Genomic DNA, 18,777 nt, shown 5'->3' on the forward strand with positions numbered 1-18,777 from the left:
ACTGACCAAGTTGACAATACAAGACTTCCCATGCAAAGGATTACTTAAGGCCTGTAGTACTTAGACACCAGACACACACACACTTACTTTCTGCAATGATCAGGTACATAAGATACATAAACCATCACTAGAACTTACATACAGGACATGCATAACAGTCTCTGGTTTCTTTAGTCAATGGACGAAGTGAGGACTTGTGAAATAAATGTCCAAGAAGGACCTTATGTTGTATTGGTGTATGGTCATATTGATGGCAGTTTATATTTTTATGAAATACTTCCCACTATGTTGAACTACCCTGCGAGACTCATACTGCCTCTGGAAGTGATCAAGATTTTTAATTACTGTATAATTTCATTGTCTGGCACCTACCAGATTCATTCTTACAGTTGTTTCACTTCGACTTGTTTTTCAACTAGTTGTGATATGCATTACGTAAGCTGTAGAGTGGATGTGTCCTATGATTATTTTTATGGGTAAATGTTTTCTCATATTCCTGACATGTAAGTAAACTCTTGTTAATCCACATTTCCAAGGATTGGAGCACCCCAATATGTTTAGATAAAAAATATATATTTGCAATATGTAAAAGTGAATAGAAAGCCTCCTGTATAGTTGGCAACAATGCATGGGCAAAAAAAATGCAACATTAACGCTGTTAACAACCACATAGCACACTGAGAAATGGGTATTGTGAGGGTGGTAGGCTGGGGTAAGCACTTTGGGGGGGGGGGGGGTTTGGGAGGGGTTTGCAGGGAACTTTTGCAACTGTGTGTTTATGGGGGTGGGGGGTGGGGGGGCAAGATAGCTGAGTGGGGAGGGCTGGGCAAGACTTTATGTCTTCAGGAGCTTTCATGACTGTTATTGGTTCTAAAGCAAAATTGTCATGACACATCATTTCTTTTATTACTTTAGAGTGGTCGAGTGTCATGACTGTCAAAGAAGTTTCATTCTCTCGTTGGCTGCTTGTGTTTGTCTCCCATTCTCGCTCTCTTCCATTTCCACCTCAGGGATAAATCCAAAAGTTACAGTAAATTTATGACTGTTAAATTCACGAACAAAATTGTTTTATATTAAGCAAGGGTTTTTCTCAAATTGCAATACCAGTGAACTGAAAAACTTGGAACACATTACAAAATAACATATCAGTATAAACTGTCCAGTCACGTTGCACCAAAATTTTGTTACTTAGTGTCTGTCGTTTTGCATACACATTTAACCCTCTTACGCCGATTGGACGTATTAACGTCGAGTCAAAATGTCTCCCGTATGCCGATTGGACGTACAAAAATCCCTACCGTTCACTACGTCGACTCAAAAAAGTTTTTTTTTAAAATTCGCGGAAAAATACTTATAGGCCTACCAGCCGAAAACTTTTGAATCACGCGCCTTGGGGGATGCTGGGAGATCACGGATCAAGGCCTTGTTTTGTTTTGAAGCGTGACCCAAGTGCGCATGCGCGGAATCCTTCCTTCTCGCTCCAGCCAGCATCATCGTAGCATCATCCGTCAGCGATCTTTTGCCGCAATCGTGTTTGACTGAGCTTGTGCGAGACTTTGAAACATTTGTGTTGGTACAGAACGTTCATAGAGATGTCTGACCGTCGTATGACACGCGAAAGGCGCGTTTTACCCGTCGGAAGGGATCGTGTTGAAGAGTTTTGGACTTGGATGCTGGCGAAGGACCCAGCACCCAACCTGACCTCGCTCCTCAACGCCGTTCTGTGCGACCACGTGTCGATGAAAGTGCTTCGAATGTGTCTCATTTGCCGTTAGTAACCCCAAGGAAACATCGTGCCATCCTTAGGGGCATTCGTAGGAATTTGGGAGGGCTCAAACAAAGAGACATTGACGATTATTTATCGGAGCTCGATCGAGAGACATTTGGCAAGTCCTCATTTTGATGGCGGTTGGTCATCCAGTGACGAGGACATTACTCCCGATCATAGTGATGACGAGGATTATTTGCCCCCAATGTCCGTTTCGAGGGTCACCATCCCGAAAGTGAACTAGAATTTAGTAGTTATAGTGCTTATGAGGGGAATCTGAGGAGGGGGAGGACGATGATTTTAGGATCAAGTTTTGTTGGCGATGATGATGGGGATACAGAAAGCGAAGGCTTGAGTGAGGGAGATGGGCCAGTGAGGGGGGTTCGTGTGGGAAATCGTGCCCGCGCTCGTGCCCGCGCGCGCGCGCAGGGGCACGTAGAAGGTCGGATAGTCGTGCTAGCCTAGGGTCGTCCGAGAGCGACGATGGGTGGACAGAGGACCCCCACACACCTACCATGCATCCATTTACGGCAAATCCTGGGCTCACCGTACTGTTCCCCTGACTGCTCTGGGGGGTTTTGTTCAGCTTTTCCTTACGCGGAATTGCTGGAGTACCTGGTAGCAGAGACGGTGGACTACGCCAGGTATTGCCGTGATGAACTACGCAACGACATTATCTTATCACTGGCGAGGCGTGCGACCTCCCTGACATGGCGCATTTTTTGGGGCTCCACGTTTTTTTTTGGATTGATTCCTGCTGCCGACGTCAGGATGTATTGGAGGCGTAATTTTCTTTTATAGTACGCCCTATGTGCCCGGCATTATGCCCCGTGATACTTTCCTGGCGTTGGACAGATATTTTAACGCCTTCAACCGAAGGGCCATACCCCGGAATAACTCTGATCGCCTCATTTAGTGCGCCCATGTTTGGAATATATTCGTGAACGCTGTAAAACTCTCGTGATTCCTGGAAAGAACCTTTCTTTAGATGAGGGGATGATGCCTTACAAAGGACGTCTAAGCATCAAAGTGTATAACCCCAAGAAGCCGAAGAAATATGGCGTGAAATTTTTTTTTATTACGAGGCCAACACTGGCTACGTCGTGGACTTTTCGGTGTATTCCGGGGTCTTCTCCACGATGCGTGACACTGTTTTCGAGCTTGTGGATCGTTTCCGTAACCAGGGATACCACCTGTTTATGGATAATTATTATAACTCGGTATCCCTGGCCCAGGAACTGTATGATGCAGGTGTCACGTCAGTGGTACCCTTCGGTTGGTGCGTGGGGCCCCGAATTCCCTCAAGAGGTACGCTAGCCATCAGCAACATCTGGCAAGAGGAGAGACACAGTGGCGGCGGAAGGGAGCTGTCTTCGTCATCTGTTGGAAGGGTGTCCGACTCGTCCCCATGATTACGACGAGCCATGAACCTGTCCAAGAGGAGATCGTGCAGCGGCAAGAAGACGCGTCGACAGGGCCGAGTGGAGTTGTATGAGCAGTTTCGTGTTGAGCGCCCTACCGTCATTGGGCACTACAATAGGCACATGGGAGGAGTTGATCTCTTTGATCAACTCATCCAATATTATCCCTTCGCCAGGAGAACCAGAAGGTGGACACAGAAGCTCCTCAATACATCCTTCAGTTGGCCCTCCAAAAATGCCTACGTACTCTACTGTGGGTACTACGGTCCCGATCTACGGAGGATGAGCCACTTACAGTTCCTTGAGGCAGCCGGGGAAGCCCTCATCAACTTTGATCCCAATGAGTGGCCTTCCATGTCTGCCCCCCCTGCCCGAGCTGTAGATCTACCCATAGAGGAAAGGGCAGACCTTCGGGGTGCCAACTTCGGTCATCCTTCTGCCGACGCCCCTGCTGCTGACGCCCCTGCTGTGACGCCCCGTTGCCGCCGCCCCTGCTGCCGCCGCCCCACTGCTGACGCCCCTGCTGCCGCCGCCCCTGCTGCGCCCCCATCGCACCCTTCTCGTCGGGTAGTGGACCCTCCGTGTCGGCTAATGCCAGGGGATCACACACTGGATCTCCTAGAAGGGCGCAGGCAGAAACGGTGCCGGGTGTGCCATATGAATGGCAGAAGGAGAGACACCCGGTTCTTCTGTCGCACCTGCAAGATAGCTCTATGCAGGTTCGGGGAGTGTGACCGCAAATACCACAGTGTGGTCTTGTATTGGAGTGCGAGCTCAGCAGGCGGTCAAGGGAGGGCGCGGACGGAACCGCGCCCTATCCCAGCGGCCGTAAGGGCGCGCCGTCTCCCTCCTCCACCTGTTACCTCGTCATGTCGAGAGGAAAAAAATGCAAGACTCTTCAATGGAGGAGGGAGAAAACAAGAATAGAACGAAGAGTCAGGATTACGAGTGAGTATTCTGCATTTATTTTATATTTAGTTTTATATTTATTACAATTTTTTATATATCTGAATGGGTGCATGATAAAATAATAATAGACATTTCATTGTATGGCGAAAAGAGAAGTGTCACCTGCATTCCTTTTTATTTATGTATTGGTACCAGAAGCGAAGAATGTAATATATATACGTATAAAAAAATTATATATATATATATATATATAGTATATATATATATATATATATATATATATATATATATATATATATATATATATATATATATATATATATATCTATATTATATTTATATATATTATATATATATATATATATATATATATATATATATATATAGATATATAATATATATATATATATATATATATATATTATATATATATTATATATATATATATATATATATATATATATATATATATATATATATATATTATAAATATTTTTTTGGGGGTAAGCAAATTACTTACAGTCTAGTAATATTCAATCATTTATCTTCATTTTAAAACATATTGCAAGTCTCTAGAACAATATCTCGATTTATGGTGAATATTTGAAAAAAAATATTTTTATTCCGTCCGCGCGCGATTCTCGGCCGAAAATCTCGGAAACGCGTAGGTCCACATTCTCCTAATATTTGTGCCTTTTCATATTACGCTTATTTTTAATAGTTTTATATATGGAAATGTGCGCAAAAACATGCACTATAACAAAAAATATTGGAAGGTTGTAGCATTTATCATTTTTGAAATATTTGATATAAAGTACGATAAGTACGAAAAAAACTACGATCGGTCAACTTTGACTCAACCGAAAGGTAAAAAAACGCATTTATAACATAAAAATCTTACAGTCTAGTAATATTCAATCATATCTTCATTTTAAAACATATTTGCAAGTCTCTAGAACAATATCTCGATTTATGGTGAATTTTTGAAAAAAAATATTTTTTCCCCTCCGCGCGAACGATTTTCGGCCGAAAATCTCGGAAACGCGTAGGTCACATTCTCCTAATATTTGTGCCTTTTCATATTACGCTTTTTTTTAAAGGTTTATATATGGAAATGTCGCAAAACATGCACAATATAACAAAAAATATTGGAAGGTTGTAGCATTTATCATTTTTGAAATATTTGCATATAAAGTACGATAAGTACGAAAAAAACTACGATCGGTTCAACTTTGACTCAACCGAAAAGGTAAAAAAACGCAATTATATAACATAAAATCTTACAGTCTCGTAATATTCAATCATTTATCTTCATTTTAAAACATATTGCAAGTCTCTACAACAATATCTCGATTTATGGTTGAATATTTGAAAACAATATTTTTATTCCGTCCGCGCGCCGATTCTCGGCCGAAAAATCTCGGAAACGCGTAGGTCACATTCTCCTAATATTTTGTGCCTTTTCATATTACGCTTTTTTTATATTTTATTTTAATATGAAAATGTGCGCAAAAACATGCACAATATAACAAAAATTAATTGGAAGGTTGTAGCATTTCTCATTTTTTTTTTTTTTATATTTGCATATAAAGTAACGATAAGTACGAAAAAACTACGATCGGTCAACTTTGACTCAACCGAAAAAGGTTCAAAAAACGCATATATAACATAGAAATCTACAGTCTCGTAATATTCAATCATTTATCGTCATTTTAAAACATATTGCAAGTCTCTACAACAATATCTCGATTTTATGTGAATATTTGAAAAAAATATTTTTATTCCGTCCGCGCCGCCGATTCTCGGCCGAAAATCTCGAAACGCGTAGGTCACATTCTCCTAATATTTGTGCCTTTTCATATTACGCTTTTTTTCAAAGTTTTATATATGAAAATGTACGCAAAAACATGCACAATATAACAAAAATTATTGGAAGGTGTAGCATTTCTCATTTTTTTTATATTTGCCATATAAGTACGATAAGTACGAAAAAAACTACGATCGGTCAACTTTGACTCAACCGAAAAGGTAAAAAAACGCATTTATAACATAAAAATCTTACAGTCTAGTATATTCAATCATTTATCTTCATTTTTAAACATATTCAAGTCTCTAGAACAATATCTCGATTTATGGTGAATATTTGAAAAAAATATTTTTATTCCGTCCGCGCGCCGATTCTCGGCCGAAAATCTCGGAAACGCGTAGGTCACATTCTCCTAATATTTTGTGCCTTTTCATATTACGCTTTTTTTAAAGTTTTTTTATATATGAAAATGTACGCAAAAACATGCACAATATAACAAAAATTATTGGAAGGTTGTAGCATTTCTCATTTTTTTTATATTTGCATATAAAGTACGATAAGTACGAAAAAAAACTACGATCGGTCAACTTTGACTCAACCGAAAAGGTAAAAAAAACGCATTTATAACATAAAAATCTTACAGTCTAGTAATATTCAATCATTTATCTTCATTTTAAAAACATATTGCAAGTCTCTAGAACAATATCTCGATTTATGGTGAATATTTGAAAAAAATATTTTTATTCCGTCCGCGCGCCGATTCTCGGCCGAAAATATCGGAAACGCGTAGGTCACATTCTCCTAATATTTGAGCTTTTCATATTACGCTTTTTTAAAGTTTTATATATGAAAATGTGCGCAAAAACATGCACAATATAACAAAAATTATTGGAAGGTTGTAGCATTTCTCATATTTTTTTTATTTGCATATAAAAAAAAACTTTTAACAAAAATCGACATTCGGTCAACTTTAACTCGTTCGAAATGGCGAAAAAAACTGCATTTGTAAGCTAAAACTCTTACAGTATCGTAATATTCAATCATTTTCCTTCATTTCGAAACAAATTGCAAGTCTCTATAACAATATTTCGATTTATGGTGAATTTTTTTAAAAAAAAATTATTTTTTTACATCCGCGCGCTACGAATTCATGCATCATTTTGTGATAATATTTTCTCTGTGTTGCTTTTATCGTTTTACAATGTGTTATATATCAAAATGATCGCAATTTAGTGACATTACAACAAAAAAAAAGTAACTTGTTACCTCTAACCGTTTGGCGCACAGCGCGATTTGAATACAATTATATATGAAATTTCGTTTTTGCGCTATCATAGATCGCATTATTTATATATGATAAGTATATTATTTTTTCATTTCTGATGATTGCATTCTAAACTTCAGGCAATGACAAAAAAAGGAGTTAAAAATGAACTCTTAATCTTCAAAAGTACGCGCGCTGTAAATTTTTGAAAAAATTATTTTTTCCACTTCCGCGCTCACTCCAACCAGGCCCGGCATACGGGAGACGTTTTTGATTTTTAGGGTCCCCGGCGTAAGAAGGGTTAATATACACCATATGTGTGTTTATTATATACATAACCATCTGCATCATACTGAAGTCAATTAAACACTTGCTGTGTGCTTGCTTGCTGTTCTCTTTCTCTCTCTGGATATTCTTTATTGTTTACAAAACTTTTGGAGTCCTTCCTTGATCAAAACCCCTTATAAATCACCTGCAATTTGGGCAGTCATACATCACTAGTTGAAACGTTGGGTAAACATTTACAGTAGGGCCTCGATAATCGCAGGGGATAGAGCCCAGAGCCTCCCGTGATAAGTAAATACCCGTGTTATCCTGGTACCCCCCTCCCTTAAAAATTGCTTAAAACTGCCTACTTTAATAGTTAACCCACCCAAGACCACTATTCCAATTTTTATAACTGCCTACTTTAGTTCAAACGCCAAATATGTCTTCAACTATCCCCTTAAACTAAATTCAAGACAGTTTCAAAGTTATTTTACAAACATAGCTTAAAAATATATGTAGTATACATACTATTGTACATATGTAGCCTACTAGCCTATGGATTACAGCTAGATGCCTACATAAGCATGTGCTGTTTCATACTCACGTGGGGCTCTTTTATTTTACAAGGAAGAGAGGGAGAGAGGTAAGAGAAATATCAAAATTATGTAAATCACATGGGTACTCACCAACGATCTGTGTTGATAAAGATGGCGACGATTTTGCAGTGCAATCGGATGATAACTAAAGATAATGCTACAGCAGCATGCAGCAAACATCTTTTCCCCTTCTTCACACCACATGTTAACTCGTGTTTTATGGGTACAATTTAAAGAACGTGGTGAAGAGTGACCAGCAGCATAAACAGACGTGGGTAGCCGTGTTGCCAAAAGGGAATGGAAATTTCTTGCTAGATTTTGCTCCATAAAATGCTAAAAAATTCACATCATACACAACAATGCCACCCAGCAAATGTCAACCGATTGCTCTCTTTTTCGATTCAAACATGTTTCTAACATACACTGTGTACTTGTACATTACGTTACATAATTCCTAATAATTTCGAAACCTATTCTGTTAAATTCCTGAAAATGGTTTTTGCAAGATTTGTTCTTTTTTCTTACATGATATATCAAATATAGTAGAATAAAAGAAATATTCAACTTAACATTACAAAGATTTGATGTCAAATATGTATGCTAGATGTATTTTGAAAACAAAATGTAGGTTTTCCTGCCAGATGTCAGATTGAAAATTTTCTTGCTAATTACCTCAAGAAAATGAAAGCTAACATTAAAATGCAAAATTGGTAACACTGGACTCAACACATCCACACATCTTACTGCTGCGCAACTGTACATTAGTTATGTGAAGATGGTGCTAGTAGTACAAATGATAGTGATTGTATCATTAAAAATATCAAAATAAACGAAGTCGCAAAGCAGATTCTATGTCATGTTTTTCCTAAACACATAGCCTAAAAGGAAAACATTAGTTTGTTTGTTTCATCGCTGACACAAACCCCTAACAATGCAGTGTACATATGATCATTCTAAACTATTATTTACTACCAAAATAACAATGATATTTTGTATTGAAAATGAATGTTACGTATATTCCAAACATTATTACTACCATGACTAGTACTATTAAGATTTCGAAAGATAATCTTTCTGTGAATGCTACCATAATTTGATTTTCATAAACGTACGTACATTTTGTCAGCTGGCTGGCCTCGCGTAGATAAAAGTTGATTTCACTAATATGAAATTACTCCAAGAATAGCCTATTTATTATGAAGATATGACGATAATATATAAGGTAAAAAATGGTTTTACGTATTTCGTTTACACTTCGTCGCCAACAGCAAACAACAATACGATAATCTGTGACAATTATCGTTTGTATGACTGGATGTTCGGTTCGGAAAAGTTATAATGTATACTACCAAAATGACAATGAAGTTCACATTAATTTTAGCCTTAATGTTATTACTACCGTAATTACACTGTTACTATTAACATTTCTAAAAGGTTATCAAACAATAAAGGTCGCTGTGAACGCAACCGTATACATACTACATTTTTAAATTATGTTTAAATTTTGTAACTGGCCACTCGGAGTATAAGTTGAGTGCATTGATGTGGAATTATTCCTTGAATAGGCTATTTATCATGAAGATATGCCTATAATATATAAGGTGAGAATGTTTTTATTACCTTTATGTATAATTAATACCATAATATGAATCTGTTCATGTATGTTGGTGGTTATCGCACTGCAACTAGGCTTAGCCTACCAATGAATGTCATACATAAACCTTTAATAGGCTATTTATGATGAAGATATGCCAATAATGTATATAAGGTGAGAATGGTTTTATTACCTTTATTGTCAGTTAATATCATAATGTGAGTAATTTCATGTATGTTGGTGATTATCGGTCCGCGGCAGAGGCTTAGCCTACCGATAAACATCGCGTACGCAACACGGACAAACCCACGATGCTGCGATTCATACCAGCGATATAGCATGAGAAGCGGTCCAAAAAAAAAACCGTGAATAACTGATTCCGTGATTACTGATATGCGACTAAGCGATGCCCCATTGTATTTATTTTATCATACTTTTCATAGATTCAAGTCTATGAAATTTCATCGGTGCCAATTTAGTGAAGCTTCACATATACGCCGATGCATATATTAGGGCTTGTGCCTTGTATGATAAGGCGCCCTATGATGGTAATGTTAGACTAGCGATAATCTATACGCTAAGTCGGTTGGTATTGCACTTCCATCTTCAATGGAGTGTCTGGGGTTTTGTAGATCACTTACGTCGGTATTATCTTTACGACGATGTGTTAAACTCATGGTTCGGTGAGGTTCTTGTACACACAAGGTATAAAAAATAGTATATTCTTCTGAAGATCAGGTATGATCGTACAAGTCTTTCTAATAACGATAGCTTGATCGCTTCTGCCAATGATGATGGCTAATCCTATTCCTCTACATGATAAAGCTTAGGTAAAGAGGTACGGTCTTCTAATGACGATAGCTAACTCTGTTCTGCCTGTCTACCATCTCTGTTACAAGTTATGAAGGAAGGCAGACAGTAGTTCGAACATATGAACATACTTACAAATGACATAGTTTCATACGAACACACAATCAAATGAGACACGCTACAGATCACGTAGGCCGTTTGAATAATAGGTCGGGGTAGTTGTCTCAAGCAGGGAGCTTGGACTAATGTTTATAAACAATTGAATGACTACAGGTGACGACATGTTATCTTAGCCTACTTTTATTGTATACGTCATCTTTAGCGTCTCTAGTCTGATCACATTCCTGCAAGCAATCTGGTTGACCTCTTAGTTTTAGACTTTTATATATATGGACTAACATTCCATATTTTTATTATGTAAACACTTACATTAGCTCGGTCAGCTACCAAAACCAACTACTGAATATTACTCAAACTTGACTTGCACTTGACTTATAGGAGTGTGATACAGACACTATGTGAATATATATATATATATATATATATAAGTAAATAAAAATTCATTGTGTACATGAATTGATTCAAGTAATAAAATATAAAACAATGATATTGGTAAATAATAGTGATCACGGATATATAATGATACAGTTTTTCACTTCATCTCATCAAGATACTTATGCTACAGAAAATACTAATGTACTCTGATAGTTGCATAGAATGAAGATTAACATGATAAAATCATATTTTAACTGATAAAAATTTTCATATATGAATTGATAACATTATTAATGTTTATTCTGATTGATTCGTTGATTTTCATGCTAAATGTTATATATCTGATTCATTAATTCATATACTAACTCATAAATAACTGCAGATAATGGTAAGATATAAGGTAACAGATTGATTATAGGCTACCTGATTTGTTTATCCATATGTATATGGATTCATATAAGTTTATGATTAATATATGTGCACTTTAAATAGATTCCTATTGCGTACACGCAAAGATATATTTAGATTCTGTTATTTATGATCAATTATATATAGGATACATGATACTTTATATATATAGGATACATGACCGAGGTTATACTACTTCACTTTCAACTAGCTTTCGAACAACTTTTCGTCCATTACACAGTTCCAGACAACACCTTTAGCCAAATGAAACGGCCTTTTTCAATGGTTTAAAACAAGGGGAAAATTTGCCTGGGCGGGTCCAACGTTCCATTTTGCGCTCACACTTATTCTCTGCATCCTAAGCTACACGATTACGTTCGCGATGAATAGATCATCCCAGCACGAGTCCTTCGCCAGCAAAGTAGAGTTGAATATCCTTCGGGTCGTAATTGTCGGAAGTATGTCCCTTTTTGTAGTCGATTCCGACAGTAGCCGGAGCATTCCGCATTAAAACGAGATTAACGACGAGATACGGTGTCGTCGAAGAAGTCCATGAAATTCCTTTCACATTGTAGGCGGTTGTTACTTGACTGTAGTCGTCCGCTGCGACGAACGATTTTTTTGAAGTTGCGATGTTGAAACTCTCGTACTGCAGGATACTGTAACCAGTTCCATTAATCAGCCTGCAAGTGAAATTATACTTGTCACAAGGCAAAGTAAATTCAGACAACATCCAAATACAGGGGAGGGAAGAGAGCCATTTAGACCAGACTTAACCCACATGAATTCGCTGATATATTGGAATTCAAAAGAGTCAGCTGTACAAACTTTTTTATCCATGGCATTAACAATGAGTGAACCTATCCAGGTCTATGATGACTTGTAAAAAAATATCTAGAATTATAAAAAATAAATAGATATCATTACGAATCTCAAAGAAAATTTCGATATTACTGGTAGTAAGTTACTAGACAAAGAAGTGGAAAACGGAGCTAATTGTAAGATTGCCAGGCAACATAAGAGTCAAAGAGAGATTAATCATGATTCTATGTGCCCTAACAAAAGTTTCATATTCAATTTTCTCGTGCGCATCCTCTGAGGTTAACTTTTAAAACATTATTAATAGGTAGGAGATGCAACGAAAAAAACCCACTATGTAACTAATTTCTATATAAACTTTGGGTTTTCCAAGAAAATGTGACATTTTCCCATGAATGTTTTACTTGAATTGTAATAGGCTAATGTTGCAAGTAAATATTTCATATATACATATCTTGATACTTCTAATGTCTATGAGGTTCAGGAAAAAAAAAAAACTTAATTCATTTTGTTGTTATAGAAATTCTATTTGCTTATATTGTCATTAATTTTAAAATGATTACAAGTCCTTAACTAATTGCATTACACACACGGATAAGAATATGTTATGTGGCCTGTCATGTGACCTATGAACCACATGTGAAGTTCATGAACTAAGCATTCCTTTCTCCAGTCAATCTGCTTTTGCAAGCAGAGACGACACACAGATGAAGCCTGTGTAAGCAGATTATTGAGGTTAAAGGAACAAATGCTGATACGGCAATGATGACGTCGTCACTTGGCAGGAGATTGCTCTCAGCCAGCTAAGAGTTACGTTACTTGCTGTAAGAGATACGACTTAGTATTTTCAAATGATATTTTAGTGTTTTAATTCTCCACCCGCATGAGAAGAATGTCTGAAAAAAAAAAAAAACAACAGTACCAAAATTGAACAATATATTAGTTTCATGTTGGCATTATGTTAAATAAATATTCCTTATTCAAACTATATGAAAAAGGTTTCCATACAAATTCTATATATATTATTAGCCCTGTATAAGATTCATATAGGATTATTTCATAGATAACATTTTCACTTCTAGACTTCCTGACTTTAAAATCTCTTTTATTTTATTTTATTTATTTTTTATTTATTATTAGTTTTATTTATTTATTTATTTATTTAATTTTTTTATTTCATTGACTACGAATATAAATCACCGGACAGACAATATGTCAGTAGGTTTTGGATATGTATTTGAACTTTTAGCTTATTTGTCATTACTAAAAAAAGCGTTAAGTTAGAGTTTCAAATCTTTACGCATATATATTTGGATATTTAATGGTTACGTTTGCTATTGATTTTATCGTGATTCCTTTTTTATTATAATTTGTAACCCTTCCGACTTCTTACGGAGTGTATTATATTGACTCCACTTGTATCCATATTTATCTTATTTTTTTATATTATTTATTTATTTTATTTTTTTTATATATATTTGATAAATCATGGTTGGCTTGAATATCTGGAAAAGTGTTCTAGCGGCGTACCGTATAAGGCTACTTGCGGCATCAATTCTATAGATACAAGATATAAATGATAAAGTATTTAAAACCGCGAGAACCGCTATAATCCAGTTCGGTATATCACGAGTTGTAACTCGTAAGACATTGACACTTCCTATTTAATTATCCGTTATTCTACCAAACCGATTGACTCTGGTGATAAAATATATTATTGGTTTTCTTAATGGAAAGGAATTCACACAACGTGTTAAGGAGATTATTATTGATTTACACCACCACCCGAGTCACAGATTATTATGTGTTGAATTCCATATTTACTGATTTAGCACTCATAAATATTCCTAACGCACTCAATTGCGGTGTTTGTTTTCAGTGCTATTCATTCTATATAACGTGTCAAGGAACTATTGACACTAAGAAGTGTTTATTCCCTCTGTCAGACTCGTAATTCTGTTAATAATTCTACGTATATTCTTTCAAGGATTGATTTGGCACAGGATAGGCCCTTAAACTGACAGGTGTCTTAGTGTATCCCTTGTTTTCAGACACGTGTTACAATTGTTATGTGCTTTTTTTTATATTTGTAAGCATTGTAGGCCAGTAAAATAGTGATTTGGCTTTCTGTGACATAGTAGAGAACCCTGGATGACGGAATGCAACCAGTTTATGACGATTGGTATGAAAGAGATTATTACTACTACCTGGTCGTTAGTCATCTGCTGTGTTCTTCGGGTTTTCCTCGTCACGGACCTACATATAATATTACATTTGATTACATTATTCTGATACACATACTTTAAATATACTTTTGCTTAAGGGTTTCTGCTCGAAGTGTTTATTGTTTTAGCCTAGCCACTGACCCTGTTTCCATTTCGAAGTGTTTATTGTTTGGTGTTTATTGCTGCTGACTCTGTTTCCGTTCGATTTGTAACAGTTCTGCGCTCCAACCCAGATATTCAATGCTCGCGATCTCTTGGGTTAAGGAATTTTCTTGTTTAGATACGGTTTTAACAATAGGTACGGATGTTTCTATATCTTTTAGTATAATTAATGGTTTTATGCAGTATGGTGCGGGATTGCGGGATAATGCGTCAGCTATGATAATTGCTTTCCCAGGTAGATATCTTATCTTGGCTCCAAAGACCTGAATGATCATTTGTCACGAGTTCCTTTTGGACTGTGATTAAAGCCTTTGAAAAACTCGGTAAAGGACTCATGTTCAGTAAGGACTTTATCAGGATAGCCATAGATTATGAACTTAAAATGTACTAGTGTTAAAGATACCTAGCCCTTCCTTGCCTATTACTGCATATTTACTTTCAGAGGGCTTTAGTTTTACGTGAATAAAAGCTATAGGAAGAACTGTTTATCATATTACTGAAGTAGTATCCCTCTTACCCCTTGGTCTGAGGCGTCTGTTGCAATAAAAAAAAAAAATTCCTTATTTAAATCAGGATTTTTAAGTTAGGTAAGCTGCATTTTCCGCTTTTAAGATATCGAACGCCTGTTGATGCTTTTCAGACCATAATAAATCTACGCTCTTCTTCGTAAGATCTGTTAAAGGAGCTGTCATCATTGAAGAGTTACATATTTACATACGATTGTAATACCCACTACAGCGCAAAAGTGCTGTATCCCCCTTTTACGTTAATAGGTACCGGAAAGTTATGAATAGCCGACACCTTACCATAGATTACTTTAAGACCTTGACAAGACACATAAAACCTAGATAAACATGTTCGGTTTTAAAAACTCACATTTATATATTTTACTCTGAGACTAGCTCTACTTTATGTGAATGTACTTCTAAGGTATTAGAAAAGATTACAAGATCATCCCATATAGGCATGTAGGTTATCCCTAAAAGTCTCCAAACACTATATTATAATTGGGGTGCAACGTAAGCCGGAGGCATACGTTAAAAATTGATAATGTCCCCTGAGTGTGCTGAAAACGGTATATGAGGTACAATCACCTTAGGTAATGGTATCAGTAAAAGCCTTAAGTAAGTCCAAGTAGGTGAAAAAAAAATTTATTCTAACCTAACAGAGATAACGATTGTCGTCGGTACATGGCACTGGAAACTATCGGGAGCGTTTCCTTGTTTAAGCGACAGAAATCTACGCAGATACGCCAAGTCCGATCTTTTATGGCATGACATTTGAGGGAAAAATTATATGGGCTTATTTGATTTCCTAATGACTCCTATTACTAAAATTTTTCAACTTCGTCATTTATCTCTATTTTGAAATTTCATTGAGAATCTATACGAAGGTACGTAAATAGCTTTATGTTTGTCCTTAGACCGTATTTTGTGTTTAAATTACATCCGTTTTTTTTTTCCCAGAGATCACTCGCCAGTGGAGAAACTTCCTGGTATTCAAGGTAAAAGATAAAAAAAATTTCTGCTGAATCACCTCTGCTTGAATGACTTTACGGATATTACTTTAGATAGATTATCAGAGAAATTCATCCACGACCCGGTTGGGCGTGATTAAAAATTAGCAACAATCAAAAAATGCGATTTTATAACTTCCGTATCCACGATATGTATACTTTTAGGGCTTTGTTCGCGGAAATCGTTATATTTCAGAGTGTCGGGAAAGATTAAAATTTCATTTCCCAGCAAAGTCTTTTTACACGCACTAAGACATTCGAGGGTGCATGCTTCTCGAGATTTTGGCGTGCAAAGTGCGACTGCGTTGTGGAGAATTCTGTTGGGTCATTTGAACAATGTTACGATTTATGAGACAAATGTATAGTTCCTTTATATAAGTTGTTATTTGATTAACTGTCTCATTTTTGTTCAAACGGATTTTAATATGTTTGAAGGTTTATAGGATTTTCCTTGATAAACACGCCTTATTTTGCAGGATGTAAGATATATTTTGTATACCCCTAGATGAATCTTACAATTACACTAGATACAGATCAATGTTTTTTTATAACTAGAGGTATCGTAAACGCTCGCTTATCCGGACTTCTCATTAGGGAAGTTCGAACAAACAGACGGTGAGTCCGTAAATACTGGTAATTAATTGTCTAAAGGATAAAGAATAAATAAGATATTCTAATTTTTACGGCGCGTACAGTCGGGCTTAATCCACCAGTATTTATTATAACTTAATGTATTAAAATTACTAGAACCTGCTCTGATTACTTGATACTGTCGTGTGATGCATAGGAAAAATCCTTTTTAGTTCAAAAAGATATCGTATGTAGAACCAACATCGCTTTTCCCCACTCTGCTAAAGTCGCTTATTGTGTGGAATTTGCTTCGCTTTTGAAAACTCGGCAGATTTAACTAACCTTGACCGCTTGACTAGGTGACACAGTCACCGAGTTGTTTGTTTGATTCTGAACGGGTTACGTGTATTTCTTTCCTTTTTGTAATAATTAGGATCCTTCTCTTTATTACCATCGGCAACGTATTGTGTGTTTTAGCATTATGTTGTGGTTACGTATAAAGCAATGAATGATGAACTATTAGGAAACTGAGCGATTACTAATAAGACAAGTTATCACTACTGCATACAATTTTAACTGTTTGTACTTCATTCTTTGCTAATAAAATTTGAAATAGTGAGGGATCCTGGTCAGCGCATTTGCCTGATGAAAGTTTTTTACAGACATGTTATTCCTTGCAATCCAGCCATATTTTTAAAGTTGAGTTGAGTCATTGAGGTTCGATATTTTATATAACTCAAAAAACTCAAGGCTAAACTGGCGATCGGGACTTGCAAAGAGCATTTATTGTCATGACCCGAAATAGTGTTACCTCTAATTTATATAGATTTGTACGGGTGTTCCACTTGTTTTTTTGTGTGTTTTCTAATCACTACGGTGCTTAACGACCCTATCCATGCATCGTATAAATACAGACGTCCACTGCGTAAACGCATATTCACTGTTTAATATGATTTGTTACGTAAGGGATTAATAATCACCCAAAAATGATAAAATTAACATAGTATATGATTATGATATTTCAGTAGAACTTCTGGAAACAGACACTCAAAGATAAAAAACTCGCAGTAGCGAAATCTCAATGATGTAGATAATTTCTGTAAAAAGTAAGATTAAGAATGTCTCGTAACTTCAGCCACAGGAATAACGAAATTCGACCTGCAAAGGAAAAACACTCAAAGTTACTCCAAATGAATAAAAAATTGTATTCTTAGCTTGCTTTTGTGGGAAGTCACGGTGTTCCGATAACGACACACGGCCTCGGTCCTCCTTCTCTATTTAGCGGACGACCTGGTTTGGCTTCAGTTTCCCCCGTGCGCGTTGTTTCGATGATTCGAGCCCTTGAAAATCCGATGCTGCAGACGCGTTCGGTTTGTTTCTTGCAGTGCCGGAAACGCTCACTAACGATGTTTTCTTGAATGATTCTAATGAGAGACGAAGCTTGCGTGTCGTAAGAAAAAGACACGTCGGTTTTGTTTCTTGAAGTTATTCACTAACGATGATACTAAGTTGCTTGACGAATCTTGTTGTTTTCTGAAGTCGCTCACTAATGATGATACTAGGTTGCTTGAAGAATCTGCTGCTTTCGTCGTCGTTGACTTCATGATTTATTATTCTGTTTTTTCTTCGTAGGACGTTGTAGAGTCTTCTGGTCCGCTGGCCACCAAATATTAGGGCTTGTGCCTTGTATGATAAGCCCTATGAGGTAATGTTAGACTAGCGATAATCTATACGCTAAGTCGGTTGGTATTGCACTTCCATCTTCAATGAGTGTCTGGGGTTTTGTAGATCACTTACGTCGGTATTATCTTTACGACGATGTGTTAAACTCATGGTTCGGTGAGGTTCTTGTAGAAAACACAAGGTATAAAAATGTATATTTCTTCTGAAGATCAGGTATGATCGTACAAGTCTTCTAATAACGATAGCTTGATCGCTTCTGCCAATGATGATGGCTAATCCTATTCCTCTACATGATAAAGCTTAGGTAAAGAGGTACAGGTCTTCTAATGACGATAGCTAACTCTGTTCTGCCTGTCTACCATCTCTGTTACAAGTTATGAAAGAACAGACAGTAGTTCGAACATATGAACATACTTACAAAATGACAGTTTCATACGAACACACAATCAATGAGACACGCTAC

The sequence above is a fragment of the Macrobrachium nipponense genome, chromosome 47 (genome assembly GCF_015104395.2).
Source record: "Macrobrachium nipponense isolate FS-2020 chromosome 47, ASM1510439v2, whole genome shotgun sequence".
Taxonomy (NCBI): Eukaryota; Metazoa; Arthropoda; class Malacostraca; order Decapoda; family Palaemonidae; genus Macrobrachium; species Macrobrachium nipponense.